Source organism: Acanthopagrus latus, chromosome 16, assembly GCF_904848185.1.
Source record: "Acanthopagrus latus isolate v.2019 chromosome 16, fAcaLat1.1, whole genome shotgun sequence".
Lineage (NCBI taxonomy): Eukaryota > Metazoa > Chordata > Actinopteri > Spariformes > Sparidae > Acanthopagrus > Acanthopagrus latus.
The window spans coordinates 17,257,194-17,281,825 of NC_051054.1; the positions used below are offsets into that span (position 1 = coordinate 17,257,194).

General features: G+C 42.9%; 1 long non-coding RNA gene across 2 annotated transcripts in view; it reads left to right on the forward strand.

Moving 5' to 3' along the window:
• Nucleotides 1-11: 11 nt before the first annotated feature.
• LOC119004831 overlaps nt 12-24,632 on the forward strand; it is a 56,065-nt gene continuing 31,444 nt past the window's right edge. For both annotated transcript variants that reach the window (XR_005070321.1, XR_005070322.1), the window contains exons 1-2: nt 12-124; nt 955-1,064. This is a non-coding gene — a long non-coding RNA (uncharacterized LOC119004831). The remainder of the gene's footprint in view (nt 125-954; nt 1,065-24,632) is intronic.

Here is a 24,632-nt window from a genome sequence, read left to right on the forward strand (position 1 = left end):
CACAGAGAGCACGTGGTATGAGCTGGGGCGCGAGCGTCTCTAGATATTATGTATTAAAACTAACTTTAAACAATGTAATGTCAATGAAGACAACAATGAAGTCTTGCTCTCACACAAGTGTCGGGTAAGAAACCTAATATTTAATGAAGCACAGAGCACGTTAATTGTATACAAATTTAAACAAATTAAACGAAGTATAGAAAATACCTCCAGGATGAATTATTACCTCATAGTTTAGAAAATCCTAACATTTGCTTCCAAAACATATTCTGTAACCTGACTGGCCTAAATACCAGCCATCAAAAGGCTTCATTTGATGGCTTCCTGTTCTCTATCAGCTACAGATTGATGTCTCATTTGCTCAGAAGGTTGTAGTATCATCCCCTGATCTTGTCTTGCATTATCAAAGTTCACCACTGACAGCTCTCATAATGTCATGTTTTGACTGCGGCGGCACGTCATTTGATCAAAGCGACAACACTACATGTCCATGCTGGGTTTCTGAAATTCACAGCCCCTCCAAATGCAAACCCTAATCAAGCAATTTCCCCAATTCCAGTCCCATCAAATTGCTCTTTAGCCGTTGAACTGGGGAGTTTTGTTGTCCTTTTCTAATGCTAATCTGTTCTATTCAGCGTGTCTCTATGAGGCTATTTGTTGTGAAATAAATCCCCTTGTTTGCCTCCTGCATGTATAATTGATATTGTTGCCAGGCCTTTTGTTTGTGCTGTGGAGAGCTGAAAGGCGGTACTTTGGAGGTGATGAAGAAAATGGGACTTGCAACATTGCTGCTCCAGCTGAGCTCAGCTGAGGTTGATGCAAGTGATCAACCTCCGTTGGATGTCATACCAAGAATTCATGATTGTTTTCAGCAGATTATGGTTCACAAAATAGATAACATCCACATCCACTGTTTAATATGCATGTGGTGCTCTGCTCCGCTTTGTGTATCAGGCAGAAAAATCATCAAGATGTACTGGCATCATGGGTGTGATTGCTTGAAAAGTGGAGCCTCTCCAGTTAAGGCAAAAAGCCTGGACTCAACTTGTGTCTTATGTGTATTGGTGAGTATAATTTAGGTCACTTTTCTTAGATAAATGCATAGAAAAGCTACAGAGCCCATAATTTATTTTCTTCCACAATGTGTTCTTATCTACGTATCTTTTAAACAGCATTCATTTGAATTCTGCTATGAATTTTCTGCAGTATAATTCCCTCTGAGTGAGAAAAAAATGTATATAGCCCAAATGCAAAATAAGAATAGTTTTGATGATAGAGAAGGTATAGTCTTCACAAGTGTTTATCAGCAAAAACAAAAAAGTGCCTTGCCTACATTTTTTCAAATCTTACTACATAAATGGCTGCACTGAAAATATTATTTTCCATATTTGTAGTTTCATACAGTGTTTCTGCCTGCTGCTCCTCTGAAGACATACAATGTGTATGGCCATTGATATGCCCTAACAGAGGTCACAATTTGCATGAGAATTAACAGCTAGTAAATTAAATTGATATTCAGTGCACATCTCCGTTGAATCCATCAGACCTTTGTTCCCCCTGCCTGGCAGAGCCCATGTTCAGCCCCTAGCTAGTCAGAAACATCTGTGCAGTTAATAATTTGATAAACAGCTTACACAAATGCTAAATTATCTTCTCCGCCCCCTCCCCTTTTTCTTCCTCCCCTTGTGTGAGACTTGGAACAGTTGGCTCACCTCTCTGTGGTGTTGGGTTTATCTGTCTTTTGTGGCTGTTCTTCCACAGCTCTGTTTTTTTATATGGCCCTCCCCTCACTTCTTTCACTATCACTTAGATACTGAAGCAGTGTTTGGGGTTAATGCAAATCCTCAATTCTCATCTATGAAGAAAAAAGGCGTAGGAGTCGCCTATTGTTGCTAAGTTTGAAATGAACTTAGTGTGAACATTTGTTATTCATTCATTCGCAGTTCTGTCTGGATAGCATTTACAAAAACGTTGGAGAAGAACTGTGACATTTATCAACACATTTTAACATTTACAATGCCATTGTGGGTTCCATTGAGTTAAAGCCCATTGTTTGCCCAGAACTCAGGTGACTGCCTGTGAAATTGCAAATTAAGGTCTGACACATTTTTTTCCAGAGAGCATTCTGCATCAGAGTGCAAAAGCTTTCAAGTTCCATGTGTTAATTCAATGGTCACTTGTTTCTATAATTGGCTGATACCACTAGCGAGAGAGATTTGACCGGGCTTTTATAATCGTTTCAGAAAGTAGGCACTTGTAGTTGGCACAGGTATAGTTTGATTTTCACAAAGTTATATTAAAAAGATTAAATGTGTCCAGATGATGATATTAGTAGTATCTGTTCAAAAGCAGGCCTGATTAAATTTTAAAAAGGATACAAAATATCACCGCCTAATCTTTATATGTTTGTGTGTGCGCACACGTGTGCCCACATATGGTTTACGTGTGTGTCTGTGTTTTGTGAGTACGTTTTTGTCTATGAGAGGACAGCAATTAGTTAAGTGCTATCAAGTGGATGAAAAGCTGCAACAAATCCCCTTTTATAATTTCATGGAAAAGAAAGCTGACAAAATAGAATGGGATGGAGGGGAACTAGTTTCCAATGTTTGCCTTTTCATTTGCGACTTAAGACGACATTGAACACCAAGTGGCTGTGCTAAACTGTATTAAGACGCATTGTGTACGTATTTTTTTTTTTCCCCAAACAAAGAGTTGTTTTCGTTCTATTTTTTTCTATGTAGGTGTTGTCTCTTCTAGCACTAAGGATGAGTGAGGAGATCAGATTCACCATGATGTTGCACTTGTTGGGTATTTGAATAAACATCAGTGCAGTCTCGAGTGCTGTCTGAGAGCACAATGCCTTCAGTGTGGTTTTGAACAAAGACTCACAGGTCTAATGACAGTGGCCTGTTGTTAGTGCACGCACGCCTTGTGATGTCGTAGTTTGCAGAGTGGATACGTTCTCTGTTTTCTCTTTAGTCTTTCCTGTGAGTGTTTACCGCCAGTCTCATCCAGACGCTTTCCAGTCATTTTCACATGCTCACAGTCTGTGTCACACATCCTGTCAGTGGGCGAGAGAGACAGGAAAGAGGGGATCATCTCTAAGTTCGACAAGAATCTGCGAGCCAGGAGTTTGACTGACAGCTGTTGGCAGGGGCGGTGCGGTACACGGCAGTGAATGAGAGCAGCATGTGCGGTCGTCAGATGATGAGATTCATGTGGGCTGGGCTGTTCGGGTCAGGCGTCTGGCAGGCATGGCTTGCTGTTTGGAGCTGTAGTGGGCCTAGTTGGTTACGCTGATCCCTGGCCTTGTTAAGACGGTGCCTGCCCACCTCCATGTTTACTGCCTCAGTGGTAGTGAACTGGCTGTTGAGCAGCTGGTGACTCGCGCTGAAGGGAACCTTTTATTGATGCTGAACTAGAAGGTGGCATAAATTGTTTTTATCTCTTCTTATTGTGCATCAGCATCCTGTCGGAGAGGGCGTTTTGGCCAAAAATATTGTCAAGATCGTAATCACAGTCATGAGCCACAATCTAATTGGCTGTCTTTTCTCTCAATTTTTAAATGCCCTGTAGAGTATTTCCAGACATTAAATATTCAGTGAATTTCTATGTTTGCATAACTGAAAAACAACATTGCATTAAAGATGTATAATTTTGGCACCAGCTCCTCATCCACAATTTTGGTACCCGTAACTCACGTGGCATTATTTAATACAGAATACAGTAAGCAGTGACTCTGGTGATGTGGTCTTTGTTGGTATTGTGAATTCAGCAAATGTCCAATTCTTAAATATTGTACCTTTAGAGATTGTGATCTCTTCGATTCGCCTGAAAAGTAGATTGTGGACACATTCAAGTACAGCCACGATCTAAAATAATCAGATTGCCCACCCCTAGTATCCTGTATCTTGAACTAATGTATACAGAGGTTTCAAATAAGCGGCTTTTCTTGCTCATATCATTTAGTAGTGTGTATCTTAAACTTTATCTGGCAAGATTTCTATATTGTACGTACAGCAAAACTTTGGGGTTCCATATCTTGCTCAAGGACATGTGCATGTGCAGCCAGTGCAGCCAGGGAATCTAACCAGCAACATTACTATTACTGGACGACCCACTCTACCTCCTGAGCCACAGCCACCCCAATAACGATAGATATAATCAACTTGGACTCTTTCTTGATACATCTTCATTTAGAAAAATTGCACTACAAAGATATTCAAGTTTATGTCTGAGGAGCCAGAATAGCCCTTTTGCCAGGAACAGACAGCTCATCATATGAGCACCTATTCTTACATCTAAAGAGCCCATCCAGTCCTGGAAGGCCCATTTAACCCCCTTCTGCAGAAGAGGCCCACAGGGCACATGTCACATCCACAGGAAAGCATTAATACAGGGAATGCTTTACTTGTTTGGGTGAGCGGTGCCCTCTCCCGTCTCTTCCACAGGTCACACTCGGTTGACACTGCTGCTGGATGTCATTGTGCTTATGTGGGTTTAGTCTTCCTGGTCAAATTATCCTTCGATTTGAACTGAAATTGGTAATGGTGGAGGCAAGGATCAGCTTGGGCCCGTGCCCTCTCTGCTGCATTAAGCCATCATCGTGGTGTTGTAAGGCGAGCTCACATAATGAACCCTGTCACCGCACCAATATCCCCACAACACAGCGTGCATATTGATTGCAGATTGTGAGTGCATGTGTGTGCATGTATGTAATGTATGTGTGCTTGCTCGCGCCAGCTCACCTTTTTGGAGCGAGGAGCAGGGGAATCGTGTTACTCTCTGACTGATTAGAAAGCTCATGCATAGGAAATCACGACAGAGACACTGCTCCCCATCTGCCCGCAGTGCAGGTGAAAACAATTTACACATCGGCAGGCTAATGGATACATTCATAGGGAGCACAGACAGAGGGAAAGAGGGGGGAGAGGGAGAGAAAAACGGAGCGAGGAAAGGAGAGGGCTTGTAATGGGCCCAGGCCGATGCAGGCCACTGGCCCTGCTCATGCGGCCAAGCCAGATAGCAGCGTATCAGATAACACATAATCACCGGGGTCAGGGACTAATGAATGCGGTCGTGGCCCACCAGAGCAGGCTTTTGCCCGCGCTAAAGACACTTGTAAACAATTCGGCTGGGTGAAACATGGCAATAATATGTTGATTCAGCAGGTAATGAGGTTCTCCCTGAATCAATACCCCCAGCTAACCCCTCTCCCAGGTGGGCCAGTGAAGAGCAGCGAGCCAGGTTGGTGAGCGCACACCTCTGCCGATGACCTTTCTGTGGCAGTAAGGACGCGAGGCAGTCTGAAGAGGACTATTCTCGTATTGCACAAGGCGCTGAGTGTCAGAACTTTCATTCGCAGCAAGCAAATGAACAGGCAGGCGCTGCATGCTAATGAGTGGCAGGCTATTTTCCACCTTTTTTATCTGCACATTATGCTCTTGACTTTGGAGAAGGTGGGAATTAGGTTGGACCTCAGTGTCAGGCTGCCTGATGGCTCCGCTCAGGAAAAACTGGTAATTGAAGCCGATGGCTGCCGCGGAGGAGGTCTGAATTTGGAAATAAACAGTTTCAAGCACTGCACGTCATTTCTAGAGAGATGACAGGGGGAATGGAAATGAGCTGTCTGGATCTAATGTGCTTTTGCAGCAGGGAAAAAAGGGGGCCATCTTTCAGATAACAATTCCACTCATTAGGACTTCAGTGGCACTGTAATGACGAGAGACCAAGTTGCTAAATTCAGAGAGGACAATTAGGAAATGCTGGCACACAGACAAACCAAGTAAACAAGGACTCGTGGCTCTGAATCGTCTATATACTGTGGCTCGGCATTGTGAGATACATCTAATGGCTTTCAAGAGGAATTACAAAATCAAAAGCAATAAATAGCCTCCCCCTGAGTAATTATCACAGTAGCAACTTCTGTATTATTGCTTGTTTATTAGCATAATGGGAAATAGACCAATTAATCACTCTTTGATCGGTGAAGTAAGCCATTTATGTTTAAGTCTATGCTTATTAAAGGGGAATGCCACAGATTTTAAGTTTCACACCATACCGTTTGTATTATGATTTTGATTTAATACTTTAAAAGACAGCATCTGGATTTATACATTTTTAAATGGAAAATGTAGCTTCCAATTGCTCTCTCCCCGTCCACATTCATTCACAACTGACATTTTTGTGATTTGAAGAGTGTAGCATTTTTCATGGTAAATATGATGGTAAACTGTGACAGAGTTGTCGCAGGAAGTGTAAACAGACTGCACAAGACTTTGGTAGCTCATTTTCTCCAGTTACACTGCAGTTTTGGCAGATGTGGCCTCTTCACCCTCCTCTCACATGGCCCCTATCCACTGTACCCCCCGCAGCTACCACCAACTTCTCAGGCTCTGCAATGCTCTGGTGCAGCACTGCCATGTGTGTGTCCGCCTGCGTCGCTCTCCCTGACAAGCCACTCCCTCTCCCTATTTCAATTTCCAAAGGATTACCGACAACAATGCATTTCCTGAACAGTTGTGCAAAGTTCCTCCACTCCCCTCCTGCACCAACTCTTCCCCTGGTTGCACAAACAAAGCCCCCTGAGCCCTCAAATGTGACTCGTGGACATTTCAAGCAAGATGCCATGAGCTGAATGATGGTTTGCTAATTATGATTTTTCAACATGGCCACTGGGTCGATCTCCCTCACTGCATTAGGGTGAAGAGTTTGTTTTTATGCTTTCAAATGACAGCAGCAGTTAATCTCTGATGTGTTTTAATGTGGCATGTAAAAAAAAAAAAAAAAAAAGAATGCAACCTTCCATGGACGCGGCATGCAACCTTGATGTAGCAGGCGCAACCACAGGGGTTTCTTAGACTGCGATAGCCTTCATGCTCATGAATAAAACAGGGGGTTTAGGGGGCTTCCTGTGCAGCTAATTCACAGTGCCGAGCTTCCAATCTGTTTTTATGGTACTTGGGCGGAACAATTTCTCTTCCCCTGCTTCAGGGCTGCGTACAGCCAGAGAGCGGATTCTCGGCAGCTCGTACAGGGATAGTAATTTGCCATAATCAGTCATTGTGCACTGGTGAGTTCAGCACAAGCTGAGACACATGATACGTTGTGGTATTTCTTCAATTTTATGCAAATAAACAAAGCAGCACAGCTTCTAAAATTGCCCTCCATTTATAACATGACTATGTCTGTTGGCATGTAACTGCTAGCCCAACTTTCATGTAGCTGTTAGGTGTGACTGATTTATGTGTTAGCTAAGCTCCACTGTTCCTTTTTATGTGAGTTATGTATTCGGCATTTGTCATGAAGTACAACCATCTTTTATAACAAACAACCAATTATGCTAAACACCTTATCCTTTTAAACCAGAACCTGCGCTAAAATACCAAGCAACACATTGCCATCAGTCACTGCAATTAGTAATGAGGAACGCAGTCCTCTTCCTCGTGACTCCTGTTTGCAGACTCATTACCAGGCCCTGCTGGTTCCTCCAGCACTGAGAGGAAGTTAAACAAAGCGCCACTCACACACAGCCCCTCCGTGGCGACAACAGGCTCCAGACCCATCGCCAAACGCTGCGAAGTGAAGGGTCTGTGAAAACAAACCACTACGACACCCTTCACTCTTTCTTCTACTCGACCGCACCCTGTCACCGTCCAAGCCAATCACTAGTACCTCGAGCTACGTTAAGAACTGAGAAAACAAACCACTGGGCAGTAAAGCCCCAAACCTCTCCATCTTTATTCTACCATGCGCCTCATCATGTCTCAGATAGCCTTGCCTGGATAAGCACCCCTCTCTCCTTTCTTGATGTGAAATCACTGATTAAGCTTTCTGATTAATCCTCATTACACAAATAATGAGTCATGATTTTTCATACATAACTTGTACAGACAAATGCACCGAGATAAACAGAAGTGGTTGCAAACGCAGAGGCAGATGTACATATTGATACACTTTGTGTGCAAACACATACACACACGCACACACACACAGTATACAAGAGGCATAGGGGACCTAATTAAATGCAGACAGTGACTGTGTGGACTGGCGTACAGTGGAGCTGGGCCCCCAAGCTGCCACAGCAACAGTTCATCTCGGCCAATTAGATGTTGCATCAAAGCCAGGGCAGCCATAAAGCGGTGGGTTCACAGGCGACATTGTTGTGTGCGTGGTCAGCAATCAGCAACGTCCCCTGCTGGGATCTGCCGCCGTTGAAGCCGTAGAGAGAGTCACCTGACAACAGCAAGTACAGCAGAGGCCGGTCTGCCCGCTGTGTGATCTTCTCCTAATGTGCATGTGACTGAACCACAGGCCTCCGGGATGGAAGTAATGCGACGTTGAAAAAAATACATATCTGAACCCCCACTAAGTTTTCTGGTTATTGGTCCTCTGTCAATCAGAATATGTGTGTGCTTGATGCTCACAGTACCTAAGTGTGATGCAAACAAACTAAAGATAAAAGTAACTACTTTTTTTTTTGTTTTACAAGCAATAATACAAAGCTGTTGAGTCGCAGCAGGCTTTACTCATTGTTCTACCTCCTGTTTGCCAGGGTCACGAGCAAGACATCAAGTGATTACCTTCCTGGTGTGGCGCTTCACGTTCCTATTTTTTTGGTTCAGCAGTCCTAATTTGCATGGTGAATTTTTCCACTGACTCAATGAGCAAATTAGCTAAGAAAATTAGAAAGATTTTAATTTTTTTATTTTTTTTTTTCTAACCTTTTTGCATTTTTGTGCAGCTGTCTTATCTGAGCTCCCATAAATGCAGACGTTCATTTTCCAAGGAGTAATGACACAAGGATTACGGATAGTTTTTGTCCATAAAATTAGCAAACACCTCCGGTACTTATATCTCGGTAGTAAGTCCTATCTAATGTAGATAAGTGATCCCATAAGAGTCGCGAGAGCCAAGTCAATGATGACAGGAGGAGCGTAGTGAAGAATGAGTCTGATGTTTAGCCTGTGCGTGGTTACAGGTACGCTGAGTCTGAGACAGAGCACCAGCAGTCGGTCTGTTCCTCTGAGTGAGGCGGGAGTGAGCCCAGGATGGGTTTCCCAGGATTAGGAGGGGGTCAGGGCTGGAGTGCTGCCACTCTTCCCTCTCAGCAGCCGAGCCACAGCTCCCTCATTATACCTGAGGAGTCAAAACAATGCCCATGGTGCACTGGGGCCTCTGGGACAGGCCCACTCCTTGCACCATACAGGGCAGGGTGGACCCGCTTCCCTTTGGCAGGGGAGTGAGTCGATATTTCTTTCATGCTCATTATTAGTACATGTTGAGCTTCTGATTTGCATGCGGGTGAGAAATAATTCGAAAGAGGAGAAAACATTACGTTTGAAATTGGTTTTCAGTATTTAAACTTATTAAGAGCACTTGAGTTCGCACGCACTGTCTTCTGACTCTGCCTCTCCAGCGTTCCTGTGAATGTGTCTTTTGTAGGTCACAAAGTGTATTTCAGTGCAGACCTCGCCTTCACAGCACGTTCAGGCATCCATTAACCAATCACATCAATAGGCTTGGTTAATTTATGTATATTTATTTATATAATTCTTCCTTTCCTTCAGTGACACATAATTACAGATTATGGAATGTTTAGGCCTGGCATGTTGATTACTGTCCAGTGCATTTTGAAAGGCTGCAGTTCTTAGTGAATTAGAGAATGATTAGTGCATGGCAAATCTACTTCATTCTAAATATGCTAATTAACAGTCTATGCAGTGGGTGCAGTAGTTAAAAGCACTAGTAACCTCACACAAGCTTCAAATGTAGCCACACTCTAAATTGCTTGCTGTGGGTTTCTTTGAAAGGCTATATTTAATTAAATGCCATACAGTAGCCATTCCGGGGCTAATGGAAGTTATATTATATGTAAGAGATCTGGTGAGGAGTCACTTAACCATCCATTACAACAGGCGGTTTCAGTTCTGCGGCACCGTTTCCCAGCCACATGTAATCGATGGGGATTAAATCAGCATTCTGATACAATTTAGCCGAGATGTGTGAATCAAGAGGAGTTCAAACCAGTGAGTTAGATTCCATTGATTAGCACAATTTAGTTTCTTGCTCTACTGCATTGTAACATTCCCTTCTAATCTAATAATATATATATATATATATATGTATATGTATATGTATATGTATATGTATATGTATATGTATATGTATATGTATATATAATAACTCTTCCTGTAGTTTGAGATTCAGTGTTAGATGAGGACAGAAGCTTTTTGTCAAAATTAACAGTATGTAAACACAAGACCAATCCAGTAAGACTGAGAGGCTCTTCAGGACCACTAACAGAGCACAGAGCCACCTAGTGTTGGCACTCAACACACAATGAACTCCTCTAGCAACCTCAGGTACAGTGCTGTCGTTGAATGGGCCAGAAATCACATCAACAAAAGTGTTTGAGTACATATCTGCTTACTTGTTTATGATAATTGTAAAGAAAATCCATCTGGGGTTAAAGTCACAGCATATCTTGTGCAACATGCAGGGAAGCGTGCAGTTAATTCAAGCAGGTGTATCTGGGTAAAGTGTGAGGTTTGTATTTTTATGTTTTTCAACTTTTGAACAGTTTTAAGCAAAACCACAAACCCACCTCCTTGTTTCATTGTGCTCCACAAATGCAGCGTGGGTTCTCATATCTTGGTTAAGGGTGCCCCCATCTGGCCAATAGCTCACCAGTGTGTGCACAGATTGTGTGAGGCTGTCTGGTTTCTCCTGCGGCTCCTTGCACTCTTTGCACTGATTCCTAGAATGAAGGATAACTCTTGGCTAATATGGATTGTGTATGTAAACCACCTATTCTGTTTTTGCATTGACAAAAAGTGATTTTAATCATTTGTCGAGTGATAGATTGCGTTTATAATATGGGATATAAGAGAATAGAAAGACTTTGGAGGATTATTTATTTTTATATATATATATATATATATATATATATATATATATATATATATATATATATTCTTTAGGATTTAATACTGTCTTTTTGCATTTCTCACTCTTGCACACACCCATACCTACTCACACCCTTAGGGTCCATGCAGCAACAGTTGTTTTTGGGGAGTCTTACTGTATTGGGTGAAATAAGTGTGGCGGTCTACAGCGGTATAATTTGGAGTCTTTGCCGGAGGAGCCCATTTTCTTGTGCTTGGTCACTGCGCGCTGGCCGCTGTTCATCACTATGGAAGTCTATGAGGTGAGGAGAAATTGAAATGATGGACACTGAGCGGCGGGAATCAGCTGCTCAATAAGTCCCCCCTTCCCCCCCTCCTAATTGCTTAGCAACAGTGTTCCAGGGTCTCTCATTTGAGATCAAGAGTTTAGTGGACTGAAGACTCCGCTTTGGAGAAATAGAGCTTGTGCCATTCGATAAGACGGCGGAGAAATGGGCTCTATCTTCTACTTCCTTTGTGCCCTCCCTCCCATTCCTCCACCCCCTCTTCTCTCTCTCCCCTTCTCTTTCTCTCTCCGTCTCTCTCCTACTGACCCCCCCCCACCAACACCACCCAGCCCTTTCCCTACCAGGATGATTATGTTACTTTCAACTGCATGATGTATTCAGTTCACTAGATTATTTTCTGTCATCTCAGTTAATTGAATTCTGTCCATCACATATAGATGTTTTCACATTTGCATAAAGGTTAGAGTGGTGAAGAGTGTCAAACTTCAATTTAGACAATGTCACTCAAATAAATATACTGGCCTCTTTCTCTCCCTCTCCCTCCCCTCTCTCCTGGCTCTCCGGAGGTGGGTATTTACGGATTCTGTCTGAATTTAAATAGATCTGTATTCCTGGGCCACTCTGGCTCTCATATACATGTAAATATGAATATGAAAAATGACCGGATGGCTCTCTGATACGGGGTGCATGACCGTGCGTGGTTGGGTGTGTGTGAATCTTTTCAATAATCTGCAGGTTTGCACGTGTGTGTGTGTGTGTGTGTGTGTGTGTGTGTGTGTGTGTGTCTGTCCACATGGTTGCCCTCATGGCAGGTTTGTGACACAGACAGTATGTGGGCATCACTTTTCTCTACAGAGGCTCTCAGTAAGCACTTCCTCCTACTCCCCTACTCATTGTCAAGTGCCTCTAATATCCAGCCTACAACTGTCATGTGAAAATGTAGGACCACTGTGGGAGGAAAAAAGAAAAAGGACCTACCTGAGTATAATGCGTGAATGTATCTATGCACATAAAGGCATGTGGTGGGACATGCACACGTTTTACACACATACCCACACACTCCATTGAGATTTTAAAGCAGTTTCTCCATGGCAGGCAATCTGTTAAATGGCTACGACTGACAGAGGGAAATGGAGCATAATAACATGTCACACAAGGAAACATAGCAAAGGGGGGGGGGGGGGGGTGCAGACTTCACTGACAGACATGAAGACCTGGGCCAATTCACATTTAATAAGTGTCCCGGAATATCCAATTATGTTTGCTTTTGAAAATTGATTCATGTGTCTTTAGCTGCAATTTTCATATTAGCCTCTTTCAAATAAACATCTATTAGGTTTATGTATCACATTGGCGTGTGGCGACAGCATGCAGCCAGAGCTAAAGTCTAAGTCTGTGTCAGTTAGTCAATAAATGGGAGCGCAGAGACGACGGACAGATTAGAGTGCTTATCTCTTTTCATCAACTCTGAATGCCGGCTGAATTGAAGGTCAATATCTGAGGATTCTCCAAGCCGAGCAGGTGTCTGGAGAGTATGGATTGGCTAGTGCTTGCAGCGCCTCTGTCCGTCTTTGTGGGCAGGCCAGGGCCAATTTCAAATGTGTCACAGGCGCATTTGAGCCAACAGTTACCTTGACAAAACCACTATACATTATACTACATTCCTCTTTAACACTCCTTCCCCCACCGCTCTCTTCTACATTCTCCTTTCTTCCCTCACCGCCTCAGAATTCTCTCCGTTAGTCTAGATATGTCACTGTGGGCTTTGTCACGCCTTGTGACACGTGGTGTGAGCTATCTGTAGGGACTTGGGAAAATGTCTTCTGCGAGACAAGCAAAGGTGGGTTATTATTTATGATAACATGAAAGACAATTGTGTTCTGATATTGACTGGGAGATTTGAAATCTTTTTTTTTTTTTTTTCTTTTTCTGGGAACAGATGCAGCCAGAGGCTCAGCAATCGAGAAAACTTCCTTTTTGATTGTAAATTAGAAAACAGAAATATAGGGGGGAAGTACAGAAGGTGAAAGCATCTTTTCAATGGGCCATCTGTTTACAGCCATTTTCAAGGTTGCTCATTATTGATTACATCTATGTTTCTCCTTGCAGAGACACGGTGAAAAACACTGTAGATAAAGAACTATTTAAAACTTACTCAGGCAGTGAGCAATACTATCTTGCTTCTTTTCTTTCCCCTGGTTTGCAATGAATGCAGAGGTTTGCGTGTTGGAAATGGACAGTGAAAGCCTGATAGGCCGTGAACAGGGCAGATGGCGCTCTGCTCTCGCCTCCGGCTCCCAATGTTTGCGTTTGAGCTTAGCTCTGAAATCACACACACACACGCACAATACAGTAGATAAAACAACTTCGGCACTCGTGGTGCCTCACATGCACATATGCAGAATGTGCGCACGTGTGTGTTTAGTTGGAGGTGTGGAGGTGGCGCTTGTATATTGAAGGGTCTTGTCCAGCATGTCAGAGGGCCCTTTCGGCTACTCTCTTCTCAGACAAAGCTCTGGTGAAGGGGCTCACTCCAACAGGACATGGCTGCTGGGGGGGAGAGAGCAGCCGCAGCAGCACTCCAGACCTACTCGCCTGCAGGAGGAGGCTATCTCAGCCACCTAGTCCACTCCTCAGGCTGGCCGATACCCTCCACCACCACCGCCGCCGCCGCCACCCACGGGGAAGGCCATATCTGACCTTATCTCAGCATGTGTGCAGCTGTCTGGCAACACACATTGGTTGAGCCACAGAAAGCAACCTTTAATGGAGAGTGTAAGAAAATCAGAAAATTGGCAGCACTTAAATGTGAACACTGACAAGATAGTCTTGAAACAAGACATTACGGAGTTAGAAATTGGTATTGGACAATCGCAGGTCTAGTGATTGAACATGCTGAACAAAATTGTACATTAATTTATTTTTGTGCTTGGAATAAAATCGCACAAGAAATTCATATACTTTTGCAGTGCTGAATAAAGAGAAAGCGCCTGCTGAGTATTACAAGGAAATGAAAGGCTGGCTTTATTTGGGTATGCATCTCTAATGTTATTGTTGGCACTTTTATTCATGCAGGCAAAGTTGTGAGCTCACCCTTGGCTTTTATTTACATGGTAGTCTTTCGTCTGCTCAACGGGAGAGCCTAGCTAGCTGTAGATAGGTCCTTTCAGATTCTCACAAAGGCCGCTTCAGCAGCTTTTTGTTGCAGTAACTACCTCTTTCTTCCTCACATTTCAAATATCTTTGGTTCAAACCTGGTGGCCTTGATGAACAAGGTCTATGGAATCAATCAACTGCTACTCTCAGAAGATCTTAACATGGTTTAATGTTGGCCTTGCCACATTGTCCTTTTGAGATATAAACCTCATCCAACTTACGCCTGATATCCAAGTTTCTTTTCTGAGGGGTCTTTTTGTGTAGAGTGGATTTCAGAGAGGCCTCAGTGTGGGGGGAAAAACACAACCAGAGACAAGCAAGGCTGAGGCATATTGTTCTCACTAATAATGAATGACAGTATACCTGAAGTATTATTTGTAACTCATTTATTCAGAGCAGTCAAAGAAACATGTTTAAATCAGTCAACTTTATTTAATATTCAGGTTTTCACAAAAACTGATGACTGCATTGATGTTAAATGCAATTGATGCATTCCATCCATTATTATGAATGTAGCTTTGACAGCAATTTACTAACAGAATCTTTCACTTCTTGATTAATGAACTTTAAAAAAATAAATAAATAATGATCCAAAAAACAAAGAGATTGCCACCAGTTACATATTTTTAGTTGGGCAAAAACATTTGAAAATGTACAGTGATGGGCTGTGACAGATAGACTTAGACAAATCGACAAATATGTTTCCCGAATAGAACAATTTCATCCTATATGTACAGATAACAAATATTACCTGTATTTTTTTTTTCTTTTTTCTGTTTAGTCACGTGCGACAGGAAGCACTGTTAGTGAAACAGACAGCTATTCATGGTGGACATATGTGCAGAGCCCCATCAGCGTCTACAACCTCTCCCAGCTTCAGTAAAACGGCAACATCTGCCTTCAGTTTTTATAGCCCACAACATATGTCCCTTCTTTGGTGACAAAGCTGGCTAAGGCTCTCATGCTGTTCCTGTCCCCTAGTCCAAACATACATCTTTAGATACCTGTCAGCGTTTATTATTCTGTCCTCTGTCGCTGCAGATAAGGGAAGTTAAAGTTTAATGAAATGCAGCCTGGCTACAGAGGCCTGGCTTTTTATAATTTGTCACAGGCTGGGTGCTGGGAGCCCACTGCTATGTAAACACAGAGGCAGTGGTCACGGCCATTACTTGTAAATGACGGAACATGGACGAAGTGGCAGAAATGTCACTCTGCACCAGCCCATTTTCCTGTGGTTGCCACGCAGCGCGCTGTGCTTCCCCCATAAACCAAGACGGAGACATCAAAATTTGAAAAACACAAATTCTAATAAAGCCTGCGGTGGTAATGTTTTCACAGCAAATTACCCACAGAAAGTATCCAAATGCAGTCATTCCCCGTCTGTATTTTCACATAAAATTGATAGCCAGCATGTTTCTCAGGCTGTGTTCTGGGTTGCCTCGGATAGAAGAAAAAAATGTGGTCGCCGCTGTAGGTGTGATGAGTGTTGAGGCTTCCAGCAACAGTGCTCTCAGTGGGCCTGGGGTAGCAAAGACAACCTATTCCCTGTCTCACGCACCAGGGCCACAGCACTACTTACACTATGTCCACCTATATAACCTGAATGGTAATTAAAGATAGGCGCAGGAAGCCTCCAGGGATGATGGTCAAGGAGCTCCGATGCACTTTCTATCATGGCCTGAAGAGTCTTATAGCTAACTGCCTTGAAGTATCAACAGATGAAATATTTTCTGAACATTCTCATGGCATGTTTCATGCTCCTGAAGGTTTTATACAGAAAGGAAAATAACAGAGTGGTCATTGTCCATTATTGAGTGCCGCATTTTTGCATTTTGCACCGCGATTCCTTCTTCTCAAAGTCAGTGGGTTTTCAGTTAGAAGCCTGAACAAAAGCTTAAGAGATTTACAGTTTTTGTTTGACGATATAAAATATGTCAGTAAATAAACCGCTCGTGAATTTTGAAGCTTTTACTTAAAAATTGCAGGTGCTAACAAGTGGCTAATTGAGACACATTTGGGCACATTAAATGTCATTGGAAACTCAGCTTCTCACCACTCCTGCTCTACAGGGGGGGCCACTATATTATCACTTTCAAACCAAAATTAGCGGGACAATTTTTTTCCGGGTAAAGTTGCTATAAATAGGCGATTAACACTTTCCCATTGCCAGGAGATGAGTTGTGTGTCATGTTGGTCATCACAAATACGTTGAAAAAACACGGAGCAGCAGAATGCAGCAGACCATATACCTCATCAGACTGCAGCCAGGAGACGTTAGAACTTGTTTTAAATGAGTCCTAATCAGCAACATTTTGAATTAGTCGCCTTTTTTTTTTTTTTTTTTTTTCCAGAGATAATGTAGGAAGTTGCTAAGGAGGGACAGGCATCACACTTCTCTTTCGAGTGGTTTCTCTTTTAAAGAAGCTGTATGTACTGTTTGTAGAAAGGCATTTATCACTTTTTTAATAGCCACAGGTGAACAGAACATAAAAATTCAGAAAAAAAAAAACATTCTCATCTCTGTGGGTTGTCTATACAAGCCTGTGGATGATTTGCTTAGTGTTGCAGGACTGTTGTTTTCATTTGCAAAAGACTCCGGTTGAATTTTCCGCGATAGTCCGAAGGATGTGATTTAATGTAAGCTCTCGAGCGCCTTGCCTTAATGCCTCTCTCCACTCCGCTAACAGACAGCAACAGTACACGCTAGTTTGAAAATGGAGTCCACTAACATGAACTAACAGGCGGCATCCAGCACAACGTAGAAGTTCAACAGAGCCCTCAGTGCCGACCAAATGATATACAAGCACCGCTTGAACAGAGATGTATGGGAAAGTATTAACAAGTCAGCAGTGTTAATTGAATTGCACATCATAGCATAAAAAATATGTATAAATGTGTATATATAATTATAGTTATATATTAATTATGATTATTAATACAATGATTAAAAATGAGCATGTCCACTGGGGTGTTCCATCATAGCTGAAGACAAAAAAAATTAAATGGGAATATACTAACTTGTAGTAAATATACTAGAGTATATACCAAAATCCTGTCAATTTAGTTGGTTATTATTTAAAGCTGGCACTGGCAGTGTTGTTAATGTGGCCACAGACAATAAGCAGCACAGTACGACATAGCAACAGGGACCTTCCCTCTTCACTGGCTGGTTGTTAACTACACATAACTCTAGGATTCGGCTTATTCTGCCACTTCCAATTTGAGTTCCATATTAACCTGGACCGCAGTCTAGCTGAGAGCGGGGGTCTGCACACCTAAACGCATGCACCGTACCGTACCACTTCAGCTGCAGTTGATGTCTTAATACAGGCAGGATCTAATTTAGCTGATCCTCTGACATTTATCCTTTAGGTAAACTCTCGCCCTCCCCTCTCAGTCCCAGTGGTGCTCATGCCAACAAACCGGCGCAAGCATATTTTAGAGCACTCGCTTCACCCCTCAGAGTGCCCTTAGGGACACTCAGAGGGACTCCTCTCCGGTTTCTGGTGAAATACTCCACATTTGATGTTATTTCTCAGGCCCTTTGTGATCAGGTACAGGAAGTTAACTGAGAGGAGCCTCTTGATGAAAAGAGAAGGGGGTGGCTTTTTATTTATTCTTGGCTGCAGCCATTTTCAGGTGGTGCAGAAATTGATAGGCAGCGCTAGACAACAACATATGTGCTCACTTATTGCAAGGCGCACCAACAAAGCCGTCGAACAGACATGCGCAAGTATACTCCGAGGTGGGCTGTGTGTGTGCATCTGTGTGTTTGTGTGTGTCTGGACCGGTAGTGGCTACAATCAGTAGCTCTGTGACAAGGGAGGGAGGTGGTGGCTAGCAGGAGGGACAGAGGGACAGGAGTGATAACAGATTGAGCGACTCTGATAAACTCTCCTCTAATGGTTCTGCCTGTCCCTCTCCCCCTCTTTCACTGGCGGCGGATTAGAAACCTGGATAAGGAGAAGCAAACACTGGCAGCTTCTCTGAGTAAGCAACAGAGAGAGGGAAGCAGAGGAAGATAGAGAGAATGGGGGAGAGAGATGGGAGGAGGAGAGACATGAGGAGAATGAAGGACAGAGGGAGAGAAGCGGAGTGGGAAGGGAGCCGGAGAGGATATTCAAGGAGTGGCACTTACCCACAGCCATCCATCGTTTCTCCTTCCACTAACCCCCCCCCCTCCACCACCACCACCACCAACCCCACGATCCCCTTATAGCCTCCCGCTTTATTTTTGCTTTCGCGGGGCCCTTGACAATGCAGTAACTGCTTACGGAGCACTGGAGCTGCTCTTTGAGGCCGAAGTCAATGATGATGGGTTCAAGTGGCGGGTTGCAGGAGGTGTCAAACACGGCCTAATTCTGTGTGGTTAACGGCTAGGCGTGACACGTGCAGGACAGTGTAAACATGGATTAGGTTGATGTCTCAATCACAGCATGGCAGACTGACAGACAGGCTGCTGACAGTGGTGGCAGCATGGGGAGGCTGCTTTAAGTTCGTACAGTGCCTCATAGTATACATGTTGTCTGGGATTGAAACTATAAAGATTGCATTATATTTAACTTTATTTTTGACTGGAGGAAACAATAGTTATCTAATCAAATATGGGTCCGTGTTTTTGTCTGAGTGTATTGTTCCCTCTTATTTCCAGTTATTTTCTAAATGTATTGATTAGTTGTTTGGTCTGTAAAATATGAAAAATACCCATTGGTGTTTCTTTAAGCCCTAGTTTTGTCCACAATTCAGAGATATTCAGTTTACTGTCATAGAAGAGTAAAGATGCCAGAAAATGTTAACATTTAAGAAGCTCCTAGAGACTTTTTTTTTCCCCTAAAAAAAGGACCCACACGATCACTCCTTTAACAGTTGGTAATTAATGCATTAAATGACAGTGAATCAATAAAATAAAATAAGCTCCATTTAATAGTGCAATTAAATATGGTATTCCTGAAAGGGACCTAAATTTCAGTCCCAGAGGTCATTATTTAATTGAGAAATAAATATTTTTATTCAATTGGAAATCTACAATGTCCACTTATTTTGAGTGTAGATTTAAATTACTTATGTTATTGTGTTACGTATGGCTGCCATATGGTTTCCCTGTTTTCCATGCATTGTTGAATGTATTTGTGATAGAGGTACCCGAGGAGGAGCGGGAGATGAAAACAGCACAGATTTCATATAAACAAGACTTGACAAGACTACACATAGATGCAGCAGTGAAGCAGATCATTTACTCACTCTGCCCTTTCAGCTGCATTCCCACGCAGACCTCTGAGTGAAAGAAATAAACAAGGAGAGGATATAAACAAATTAAAGAGCACAGCTTTTTTTTTTTTTTTTTCAAAAGGAAAGAATGAATTCAGAAATATTATTAAACAATAGTGGGACAATTCTGTTTGAATTTGCCTCCCAAATGATTAATAACAATATGTTTTTACTTTAATTAATTGACAACAACTCCTAGATTTACAGCAGTGACTACAGTGTGACCCCGCTGAGCATCAGTGCAGAACCAGATATTTATTAAATGAGATGCTGTTTCTTTATGCCTGGCTACCATGCAGCTGAGAGAAGGCTGGAGAGAGGGATAATGTAACCATGCAAAATGAAAAGCAAATAATTATATCCAGCTTTAAAGCCTCTATTAGTGCAATCCTGTACGAACCAATGGAAAATTGCACACTTAGTAATTTGTCCATTTGATTAAGGGGGCTGAGTATGTGTGATTAAAATAGTGTAATTATATCTACTGTATTGCCTTCGTACTCTGAACAAGATGTTGAAATATCTGACAGTTGTGTAAATGTGGTGACAGTTTGATTAACTAGACACAATACCATACACTGCAGCAAATTAATAGAATGTTCCATTTGCTAAATTGATCCATGAAAAGGATTTACCGAGAAGAGCTGAAAGTTCAAACTGCACGCAGCTTTTACAGTGTAACAGGGGTTAAACTATTAAAAAGGCAACTATTGACTTCTACCACAATGTTCCTTTTCAGATTGTGCAAACATGAAGCATTAAAGCACCGCTCCGGTAAAATACTGTTAAAAAAAAAAAAGAAGAAGAAGAAGCTTTAGTGAAACTCACAATGTCGGAGAAGAAATAACACAAATTGCTATACACTGGTGGCAATTATGATGAGTAGCATTCTAGTCGACAGGGTCGTCTTTCTCAGCACACAAGACAAAGTCACACTTCTGAGGGCCAGCGAACTTGACACTAGAACGTGCGGCTTCACGTTGTATCGTCAAGTGCTGCAAACAATATGCACTTACAGCGAGCACGGCTCGACTCAGCAGACAACATGCTCCAATGATTGTGCCTTTGCCACAACTATCTGTGATTGACAAAGGCCCGTGTAACTCACCATTGACTTTACCTCACAATCTAGTATCTTCCGTATATCTCAGTGGGAGAGCAAACAAACGAGCAGTAAATAACTCGCTCGCCTGGTCCCCGCAGGCCGTCAATCAAATGGACAAGTGTACACTATGCTGTGTTAGAGAGCTCAGAGCTGAACTAATCCAGTAAATACAACAAAAGCCCGACCTGAGAAAAATCCTGTCTGAAGATCCAGTCTCAAACCACAGGAGAAAAGCTGCGAACACAGAAATCTAATGACTCCAAAGCAGGCATGAAGTGTGAAATCCTGCTCTTCCCAAGAAACAGCTGAGCCTGCATGTGAGACCAAGCCGCCGACGTTTGCCGCAATGATAGATAATCGTATTTATTGATTCACTGAGTGGAGTCATTAGCTGGTGAACAAGTCGCCACCAGAAATATTAGCCGTTATTGTGGAAAAGCCATGTTTAAAAGAGTGTCACTTGAAATTCATAATAACCAAATGAATGCAACCATTGTCGTGTGTTGGGTAAGTCTTTCAATAGCTGCCTCGCCATCATCACACTCATCATGCCAATGCATTACACTGAACAAAAGAGCTAAAGACTAATTATTGAAAGATCCACACAAACTAGTGAGCTAGTTAAATATTGTCAACTCTAGCCAAATTCCCAATCTTCCTCTATTAATTAAGCCATTTAATCATCCACCACACTAATTGCATAATTAAATCACTGCCTCCTGGGTGTTACTGATGTGCAGTGGGTAATCTGGCGCAAAAAATACCACTCATCAACAATGTGGGCTGGTTGATAATGGTAATGGATGGCGAGGACCACAGCAACTCACCAAGGAGAACTTGTTTCATGAATACACAAAAGGTTACGGTCAATTTGTACACCATTGTGATGTAAACCAGATATAACAATGGGGTGATAGCAGAGGAAAGAGATTCAGTTTTTCCAAAAACGAGGAACTGATGCAGTATTACCAATACCTCCCCGCATTCATGCTGCTGCTCATGTTAAAGAAGCTTTTTTAGATTTAAAGCACATTTTCTTTTATATAATTATGAAAGCACAACCTTTTTGACCATGAAGTCCACTTCACTTTAATCCTTGAGATAATATATGAAATAGTTTCCCTCCTCTCTAAGGCATAAATGGCTTCAGATAAATATGAATCCAAGGCACAATGTGTATCGTTATTATGACATTGCTTTTGATAATCAGTTAAATGACAGCAAGAGTTTTAAGAGTCTAAAGAGAATGACTTTTCATACTGCAAATGATTAAAAACATTCCTCTGCACAAAACATACAGCCCCTTGTCCACGTACAGCAACGTGCTGCAGTCCTCCAATTTAGCACAATCATGGTCAGTCGACATGAGTGTGATCAGCACAAACACCTTGTGTGCTGGCATTGTTGGGTCCGCTCGTCTCAGCACAAGACTCAGTGGCTCCAGCCAAGTGTTTAAATTCCTGAAGAGCCTCCAGAAGAAATTAGTATGTAATGGCCACACTCTGCAAGAAGAAAGACCCATTATGGCTTTCCACTGACTGTACTCGGCTTTCATTTGTGAGCTAAATGGATGCGCGTGAAGGTGAGAGTTCACTAGCCATTCAAGTATTTGGCTTTAACTGGCTCCAGCACTCTTGCTTTAATTCAAGCAGAAGGACAAGTATGAATAATCGCTCTGGATAAGACTCATCACAACCGGCAGCTACCCCCTCCCCCCCCCCCCACACACACACACACACACACACACACACACACACACCGCCACCGCCGCCAATCCCCCGCCCTCAAAATGGCTGCTGAAGCTTAATGACAAAATACCATTTACATCATGCCTTTTAATTTGCAATTTGCCAGCTTTTGTTGCTGCTATCTGATTTTGGTTTGTTAGCTGCACACTGTATTATTTTGATGCAAATTTCCTTGCAGCTCATCTCAACTGGTTCTAATTTCACATTTGTTTATCAGAGCTAGAGAAAATAGCTAGGGAGAAATGGGTAACTCTAATCAATGTAAAATAGAACACAAAATATCCAGTGATTACGACTCTGCGAAGGCTGGCAGACTGTGCAGAGAATTAAGGCTGTAGGATGAAATGGCACATGTGGTCTCACGGGGACAAAGAGACCACACCCAGCTGACATTGTGGGGATGAGATTTTTTTAAAAAAAAGAGGTTTTGAAGAGAAATGTCTGTCATTGGGCCCATAACGAAAGGAGTGACTGGTTTATTTAAATACACAGGAGTGTACAGCCAAAACCGCTAATACAAGTCCCCAAGGGTGTTCATCTCATGTAATATATGCACAGGCTAATTTATTGCACCAGGACTAATTTCCATTGCTTGTGCTTGGAGTTGCCTTGCTAATTATGGAATGTTTTTTTTTTCTTTTAACCATTTTTTTTCTCCCTGATTCATAATTGCACATCCACATTCAGGGGCAGTGTCTTTGCAAATGAGATGAGGCCTTGCCATTTGGCATTCACGGCCCCCCACACCCAGGTGAGCCCACAGCCTACACAGGGCACAAGCATCGCTCAGTTTCTTTCCAAAAAACACCCACCCTCCCAATCACCATCGCTTGGATCTTTGATGGGCTCTGCCCCCAGAACTGCTATGACCATCTCAGAAATATCAGATAGGCTGGTGTGTAATTAGACTTGGGACTTTAATTAGAAAAAGTTAACTGTTAGATGAAAGCTGTCACATCTGTGATACGTACTGCTGGTTCAGTGGATGGATCCCAGGGGGGTCTGCATCAAAAGGCCCTTCCCTGCTGAGCAGGCCCACTCTAGCATGTTCTCATGCGCCAAATCAGGCCCTCTGAGTGGCAGCGGATGTGAGGGGATGGAAAAACAGAGGCGAAGACACAAGTTAACTGCAGAAAAAGAGAGACGGAGAGGAGGAAGAAGAAGGGACAGGAAATGGAGGGAAAAGAGAAGAGAGAGAAGAAAGGGAAAATATCACCGAGCCGCTCGGCCGCTTTTTTTGTGTGTCTCGTTAAATGGAGAACACGACACAGACACAAAGGGATCTGAGGGAAAACAATGTCGCTTAACAAGACATCACTGGCTCATCATTAGCAATTTGTTGAGGGCATAATTTTCCCCTGCCCCTTGCATAATAGGTGCCCTGGGATATTGCCGATGCTTTTGTTAGCCCTCATTTGGCTATTTATTTACTTGGCTCATGTCACAAAAGAGATCTGGCCACCTCGAGCAAGAGCCAAGATAACGCCGTTATGGCTCCACATCACAGCCCTATTAAGATGGAGCTCCTTTAATTGACTCCCCTAGCTCATTGCCTGACCTGGAGTCTCACTGATCCCACCCAACCAATAAGAGGCCTTGTCTCACAGGGCAAGGCTTAAAGGGATGTGGTGTTTTTGTTCCAGTCATCTTGGCTGGCGTTGTGTCAAATGGCCTTGTTATTGGGTGCACTTGTTTGTTTTTATGCATCGTGCTCTGAGTTAAGGTGCTAATAGAATGGTAAGAAGCGATTCTTTGTTTTGATTGAGCTACTCTCGCTCTCCACTTTCTGTCTCGTGCTCTCTCACTCTCGCTGCCCCGGGAAAAAAAACACAATACAGCTGCAAACTGCTGTAGCAGTGTTAAATATGGTGAAACGGCTTGACGGATATCACTGCCATTAATCACAAAAGCGAGGGGAGAAAGCCTTATAATTTCATTGTGTGCCTTTCCTGTTTACCCATCCCCACAGATGGTACTGCCAGTGCTCCACAGAGGAGCTCTCACACTGTTGTTCCATCACCCCCGCTTTCTGTGGCCTTTTTGTGACAGCGTAGACACTGAGCTGTCGTTTACATTCAATAGACACATGCACTGTGGGACGGACGGATGGTCGGATGGATGGATGACCCGAGTCATGGCAACAACGCAGCTATTTGGAAAA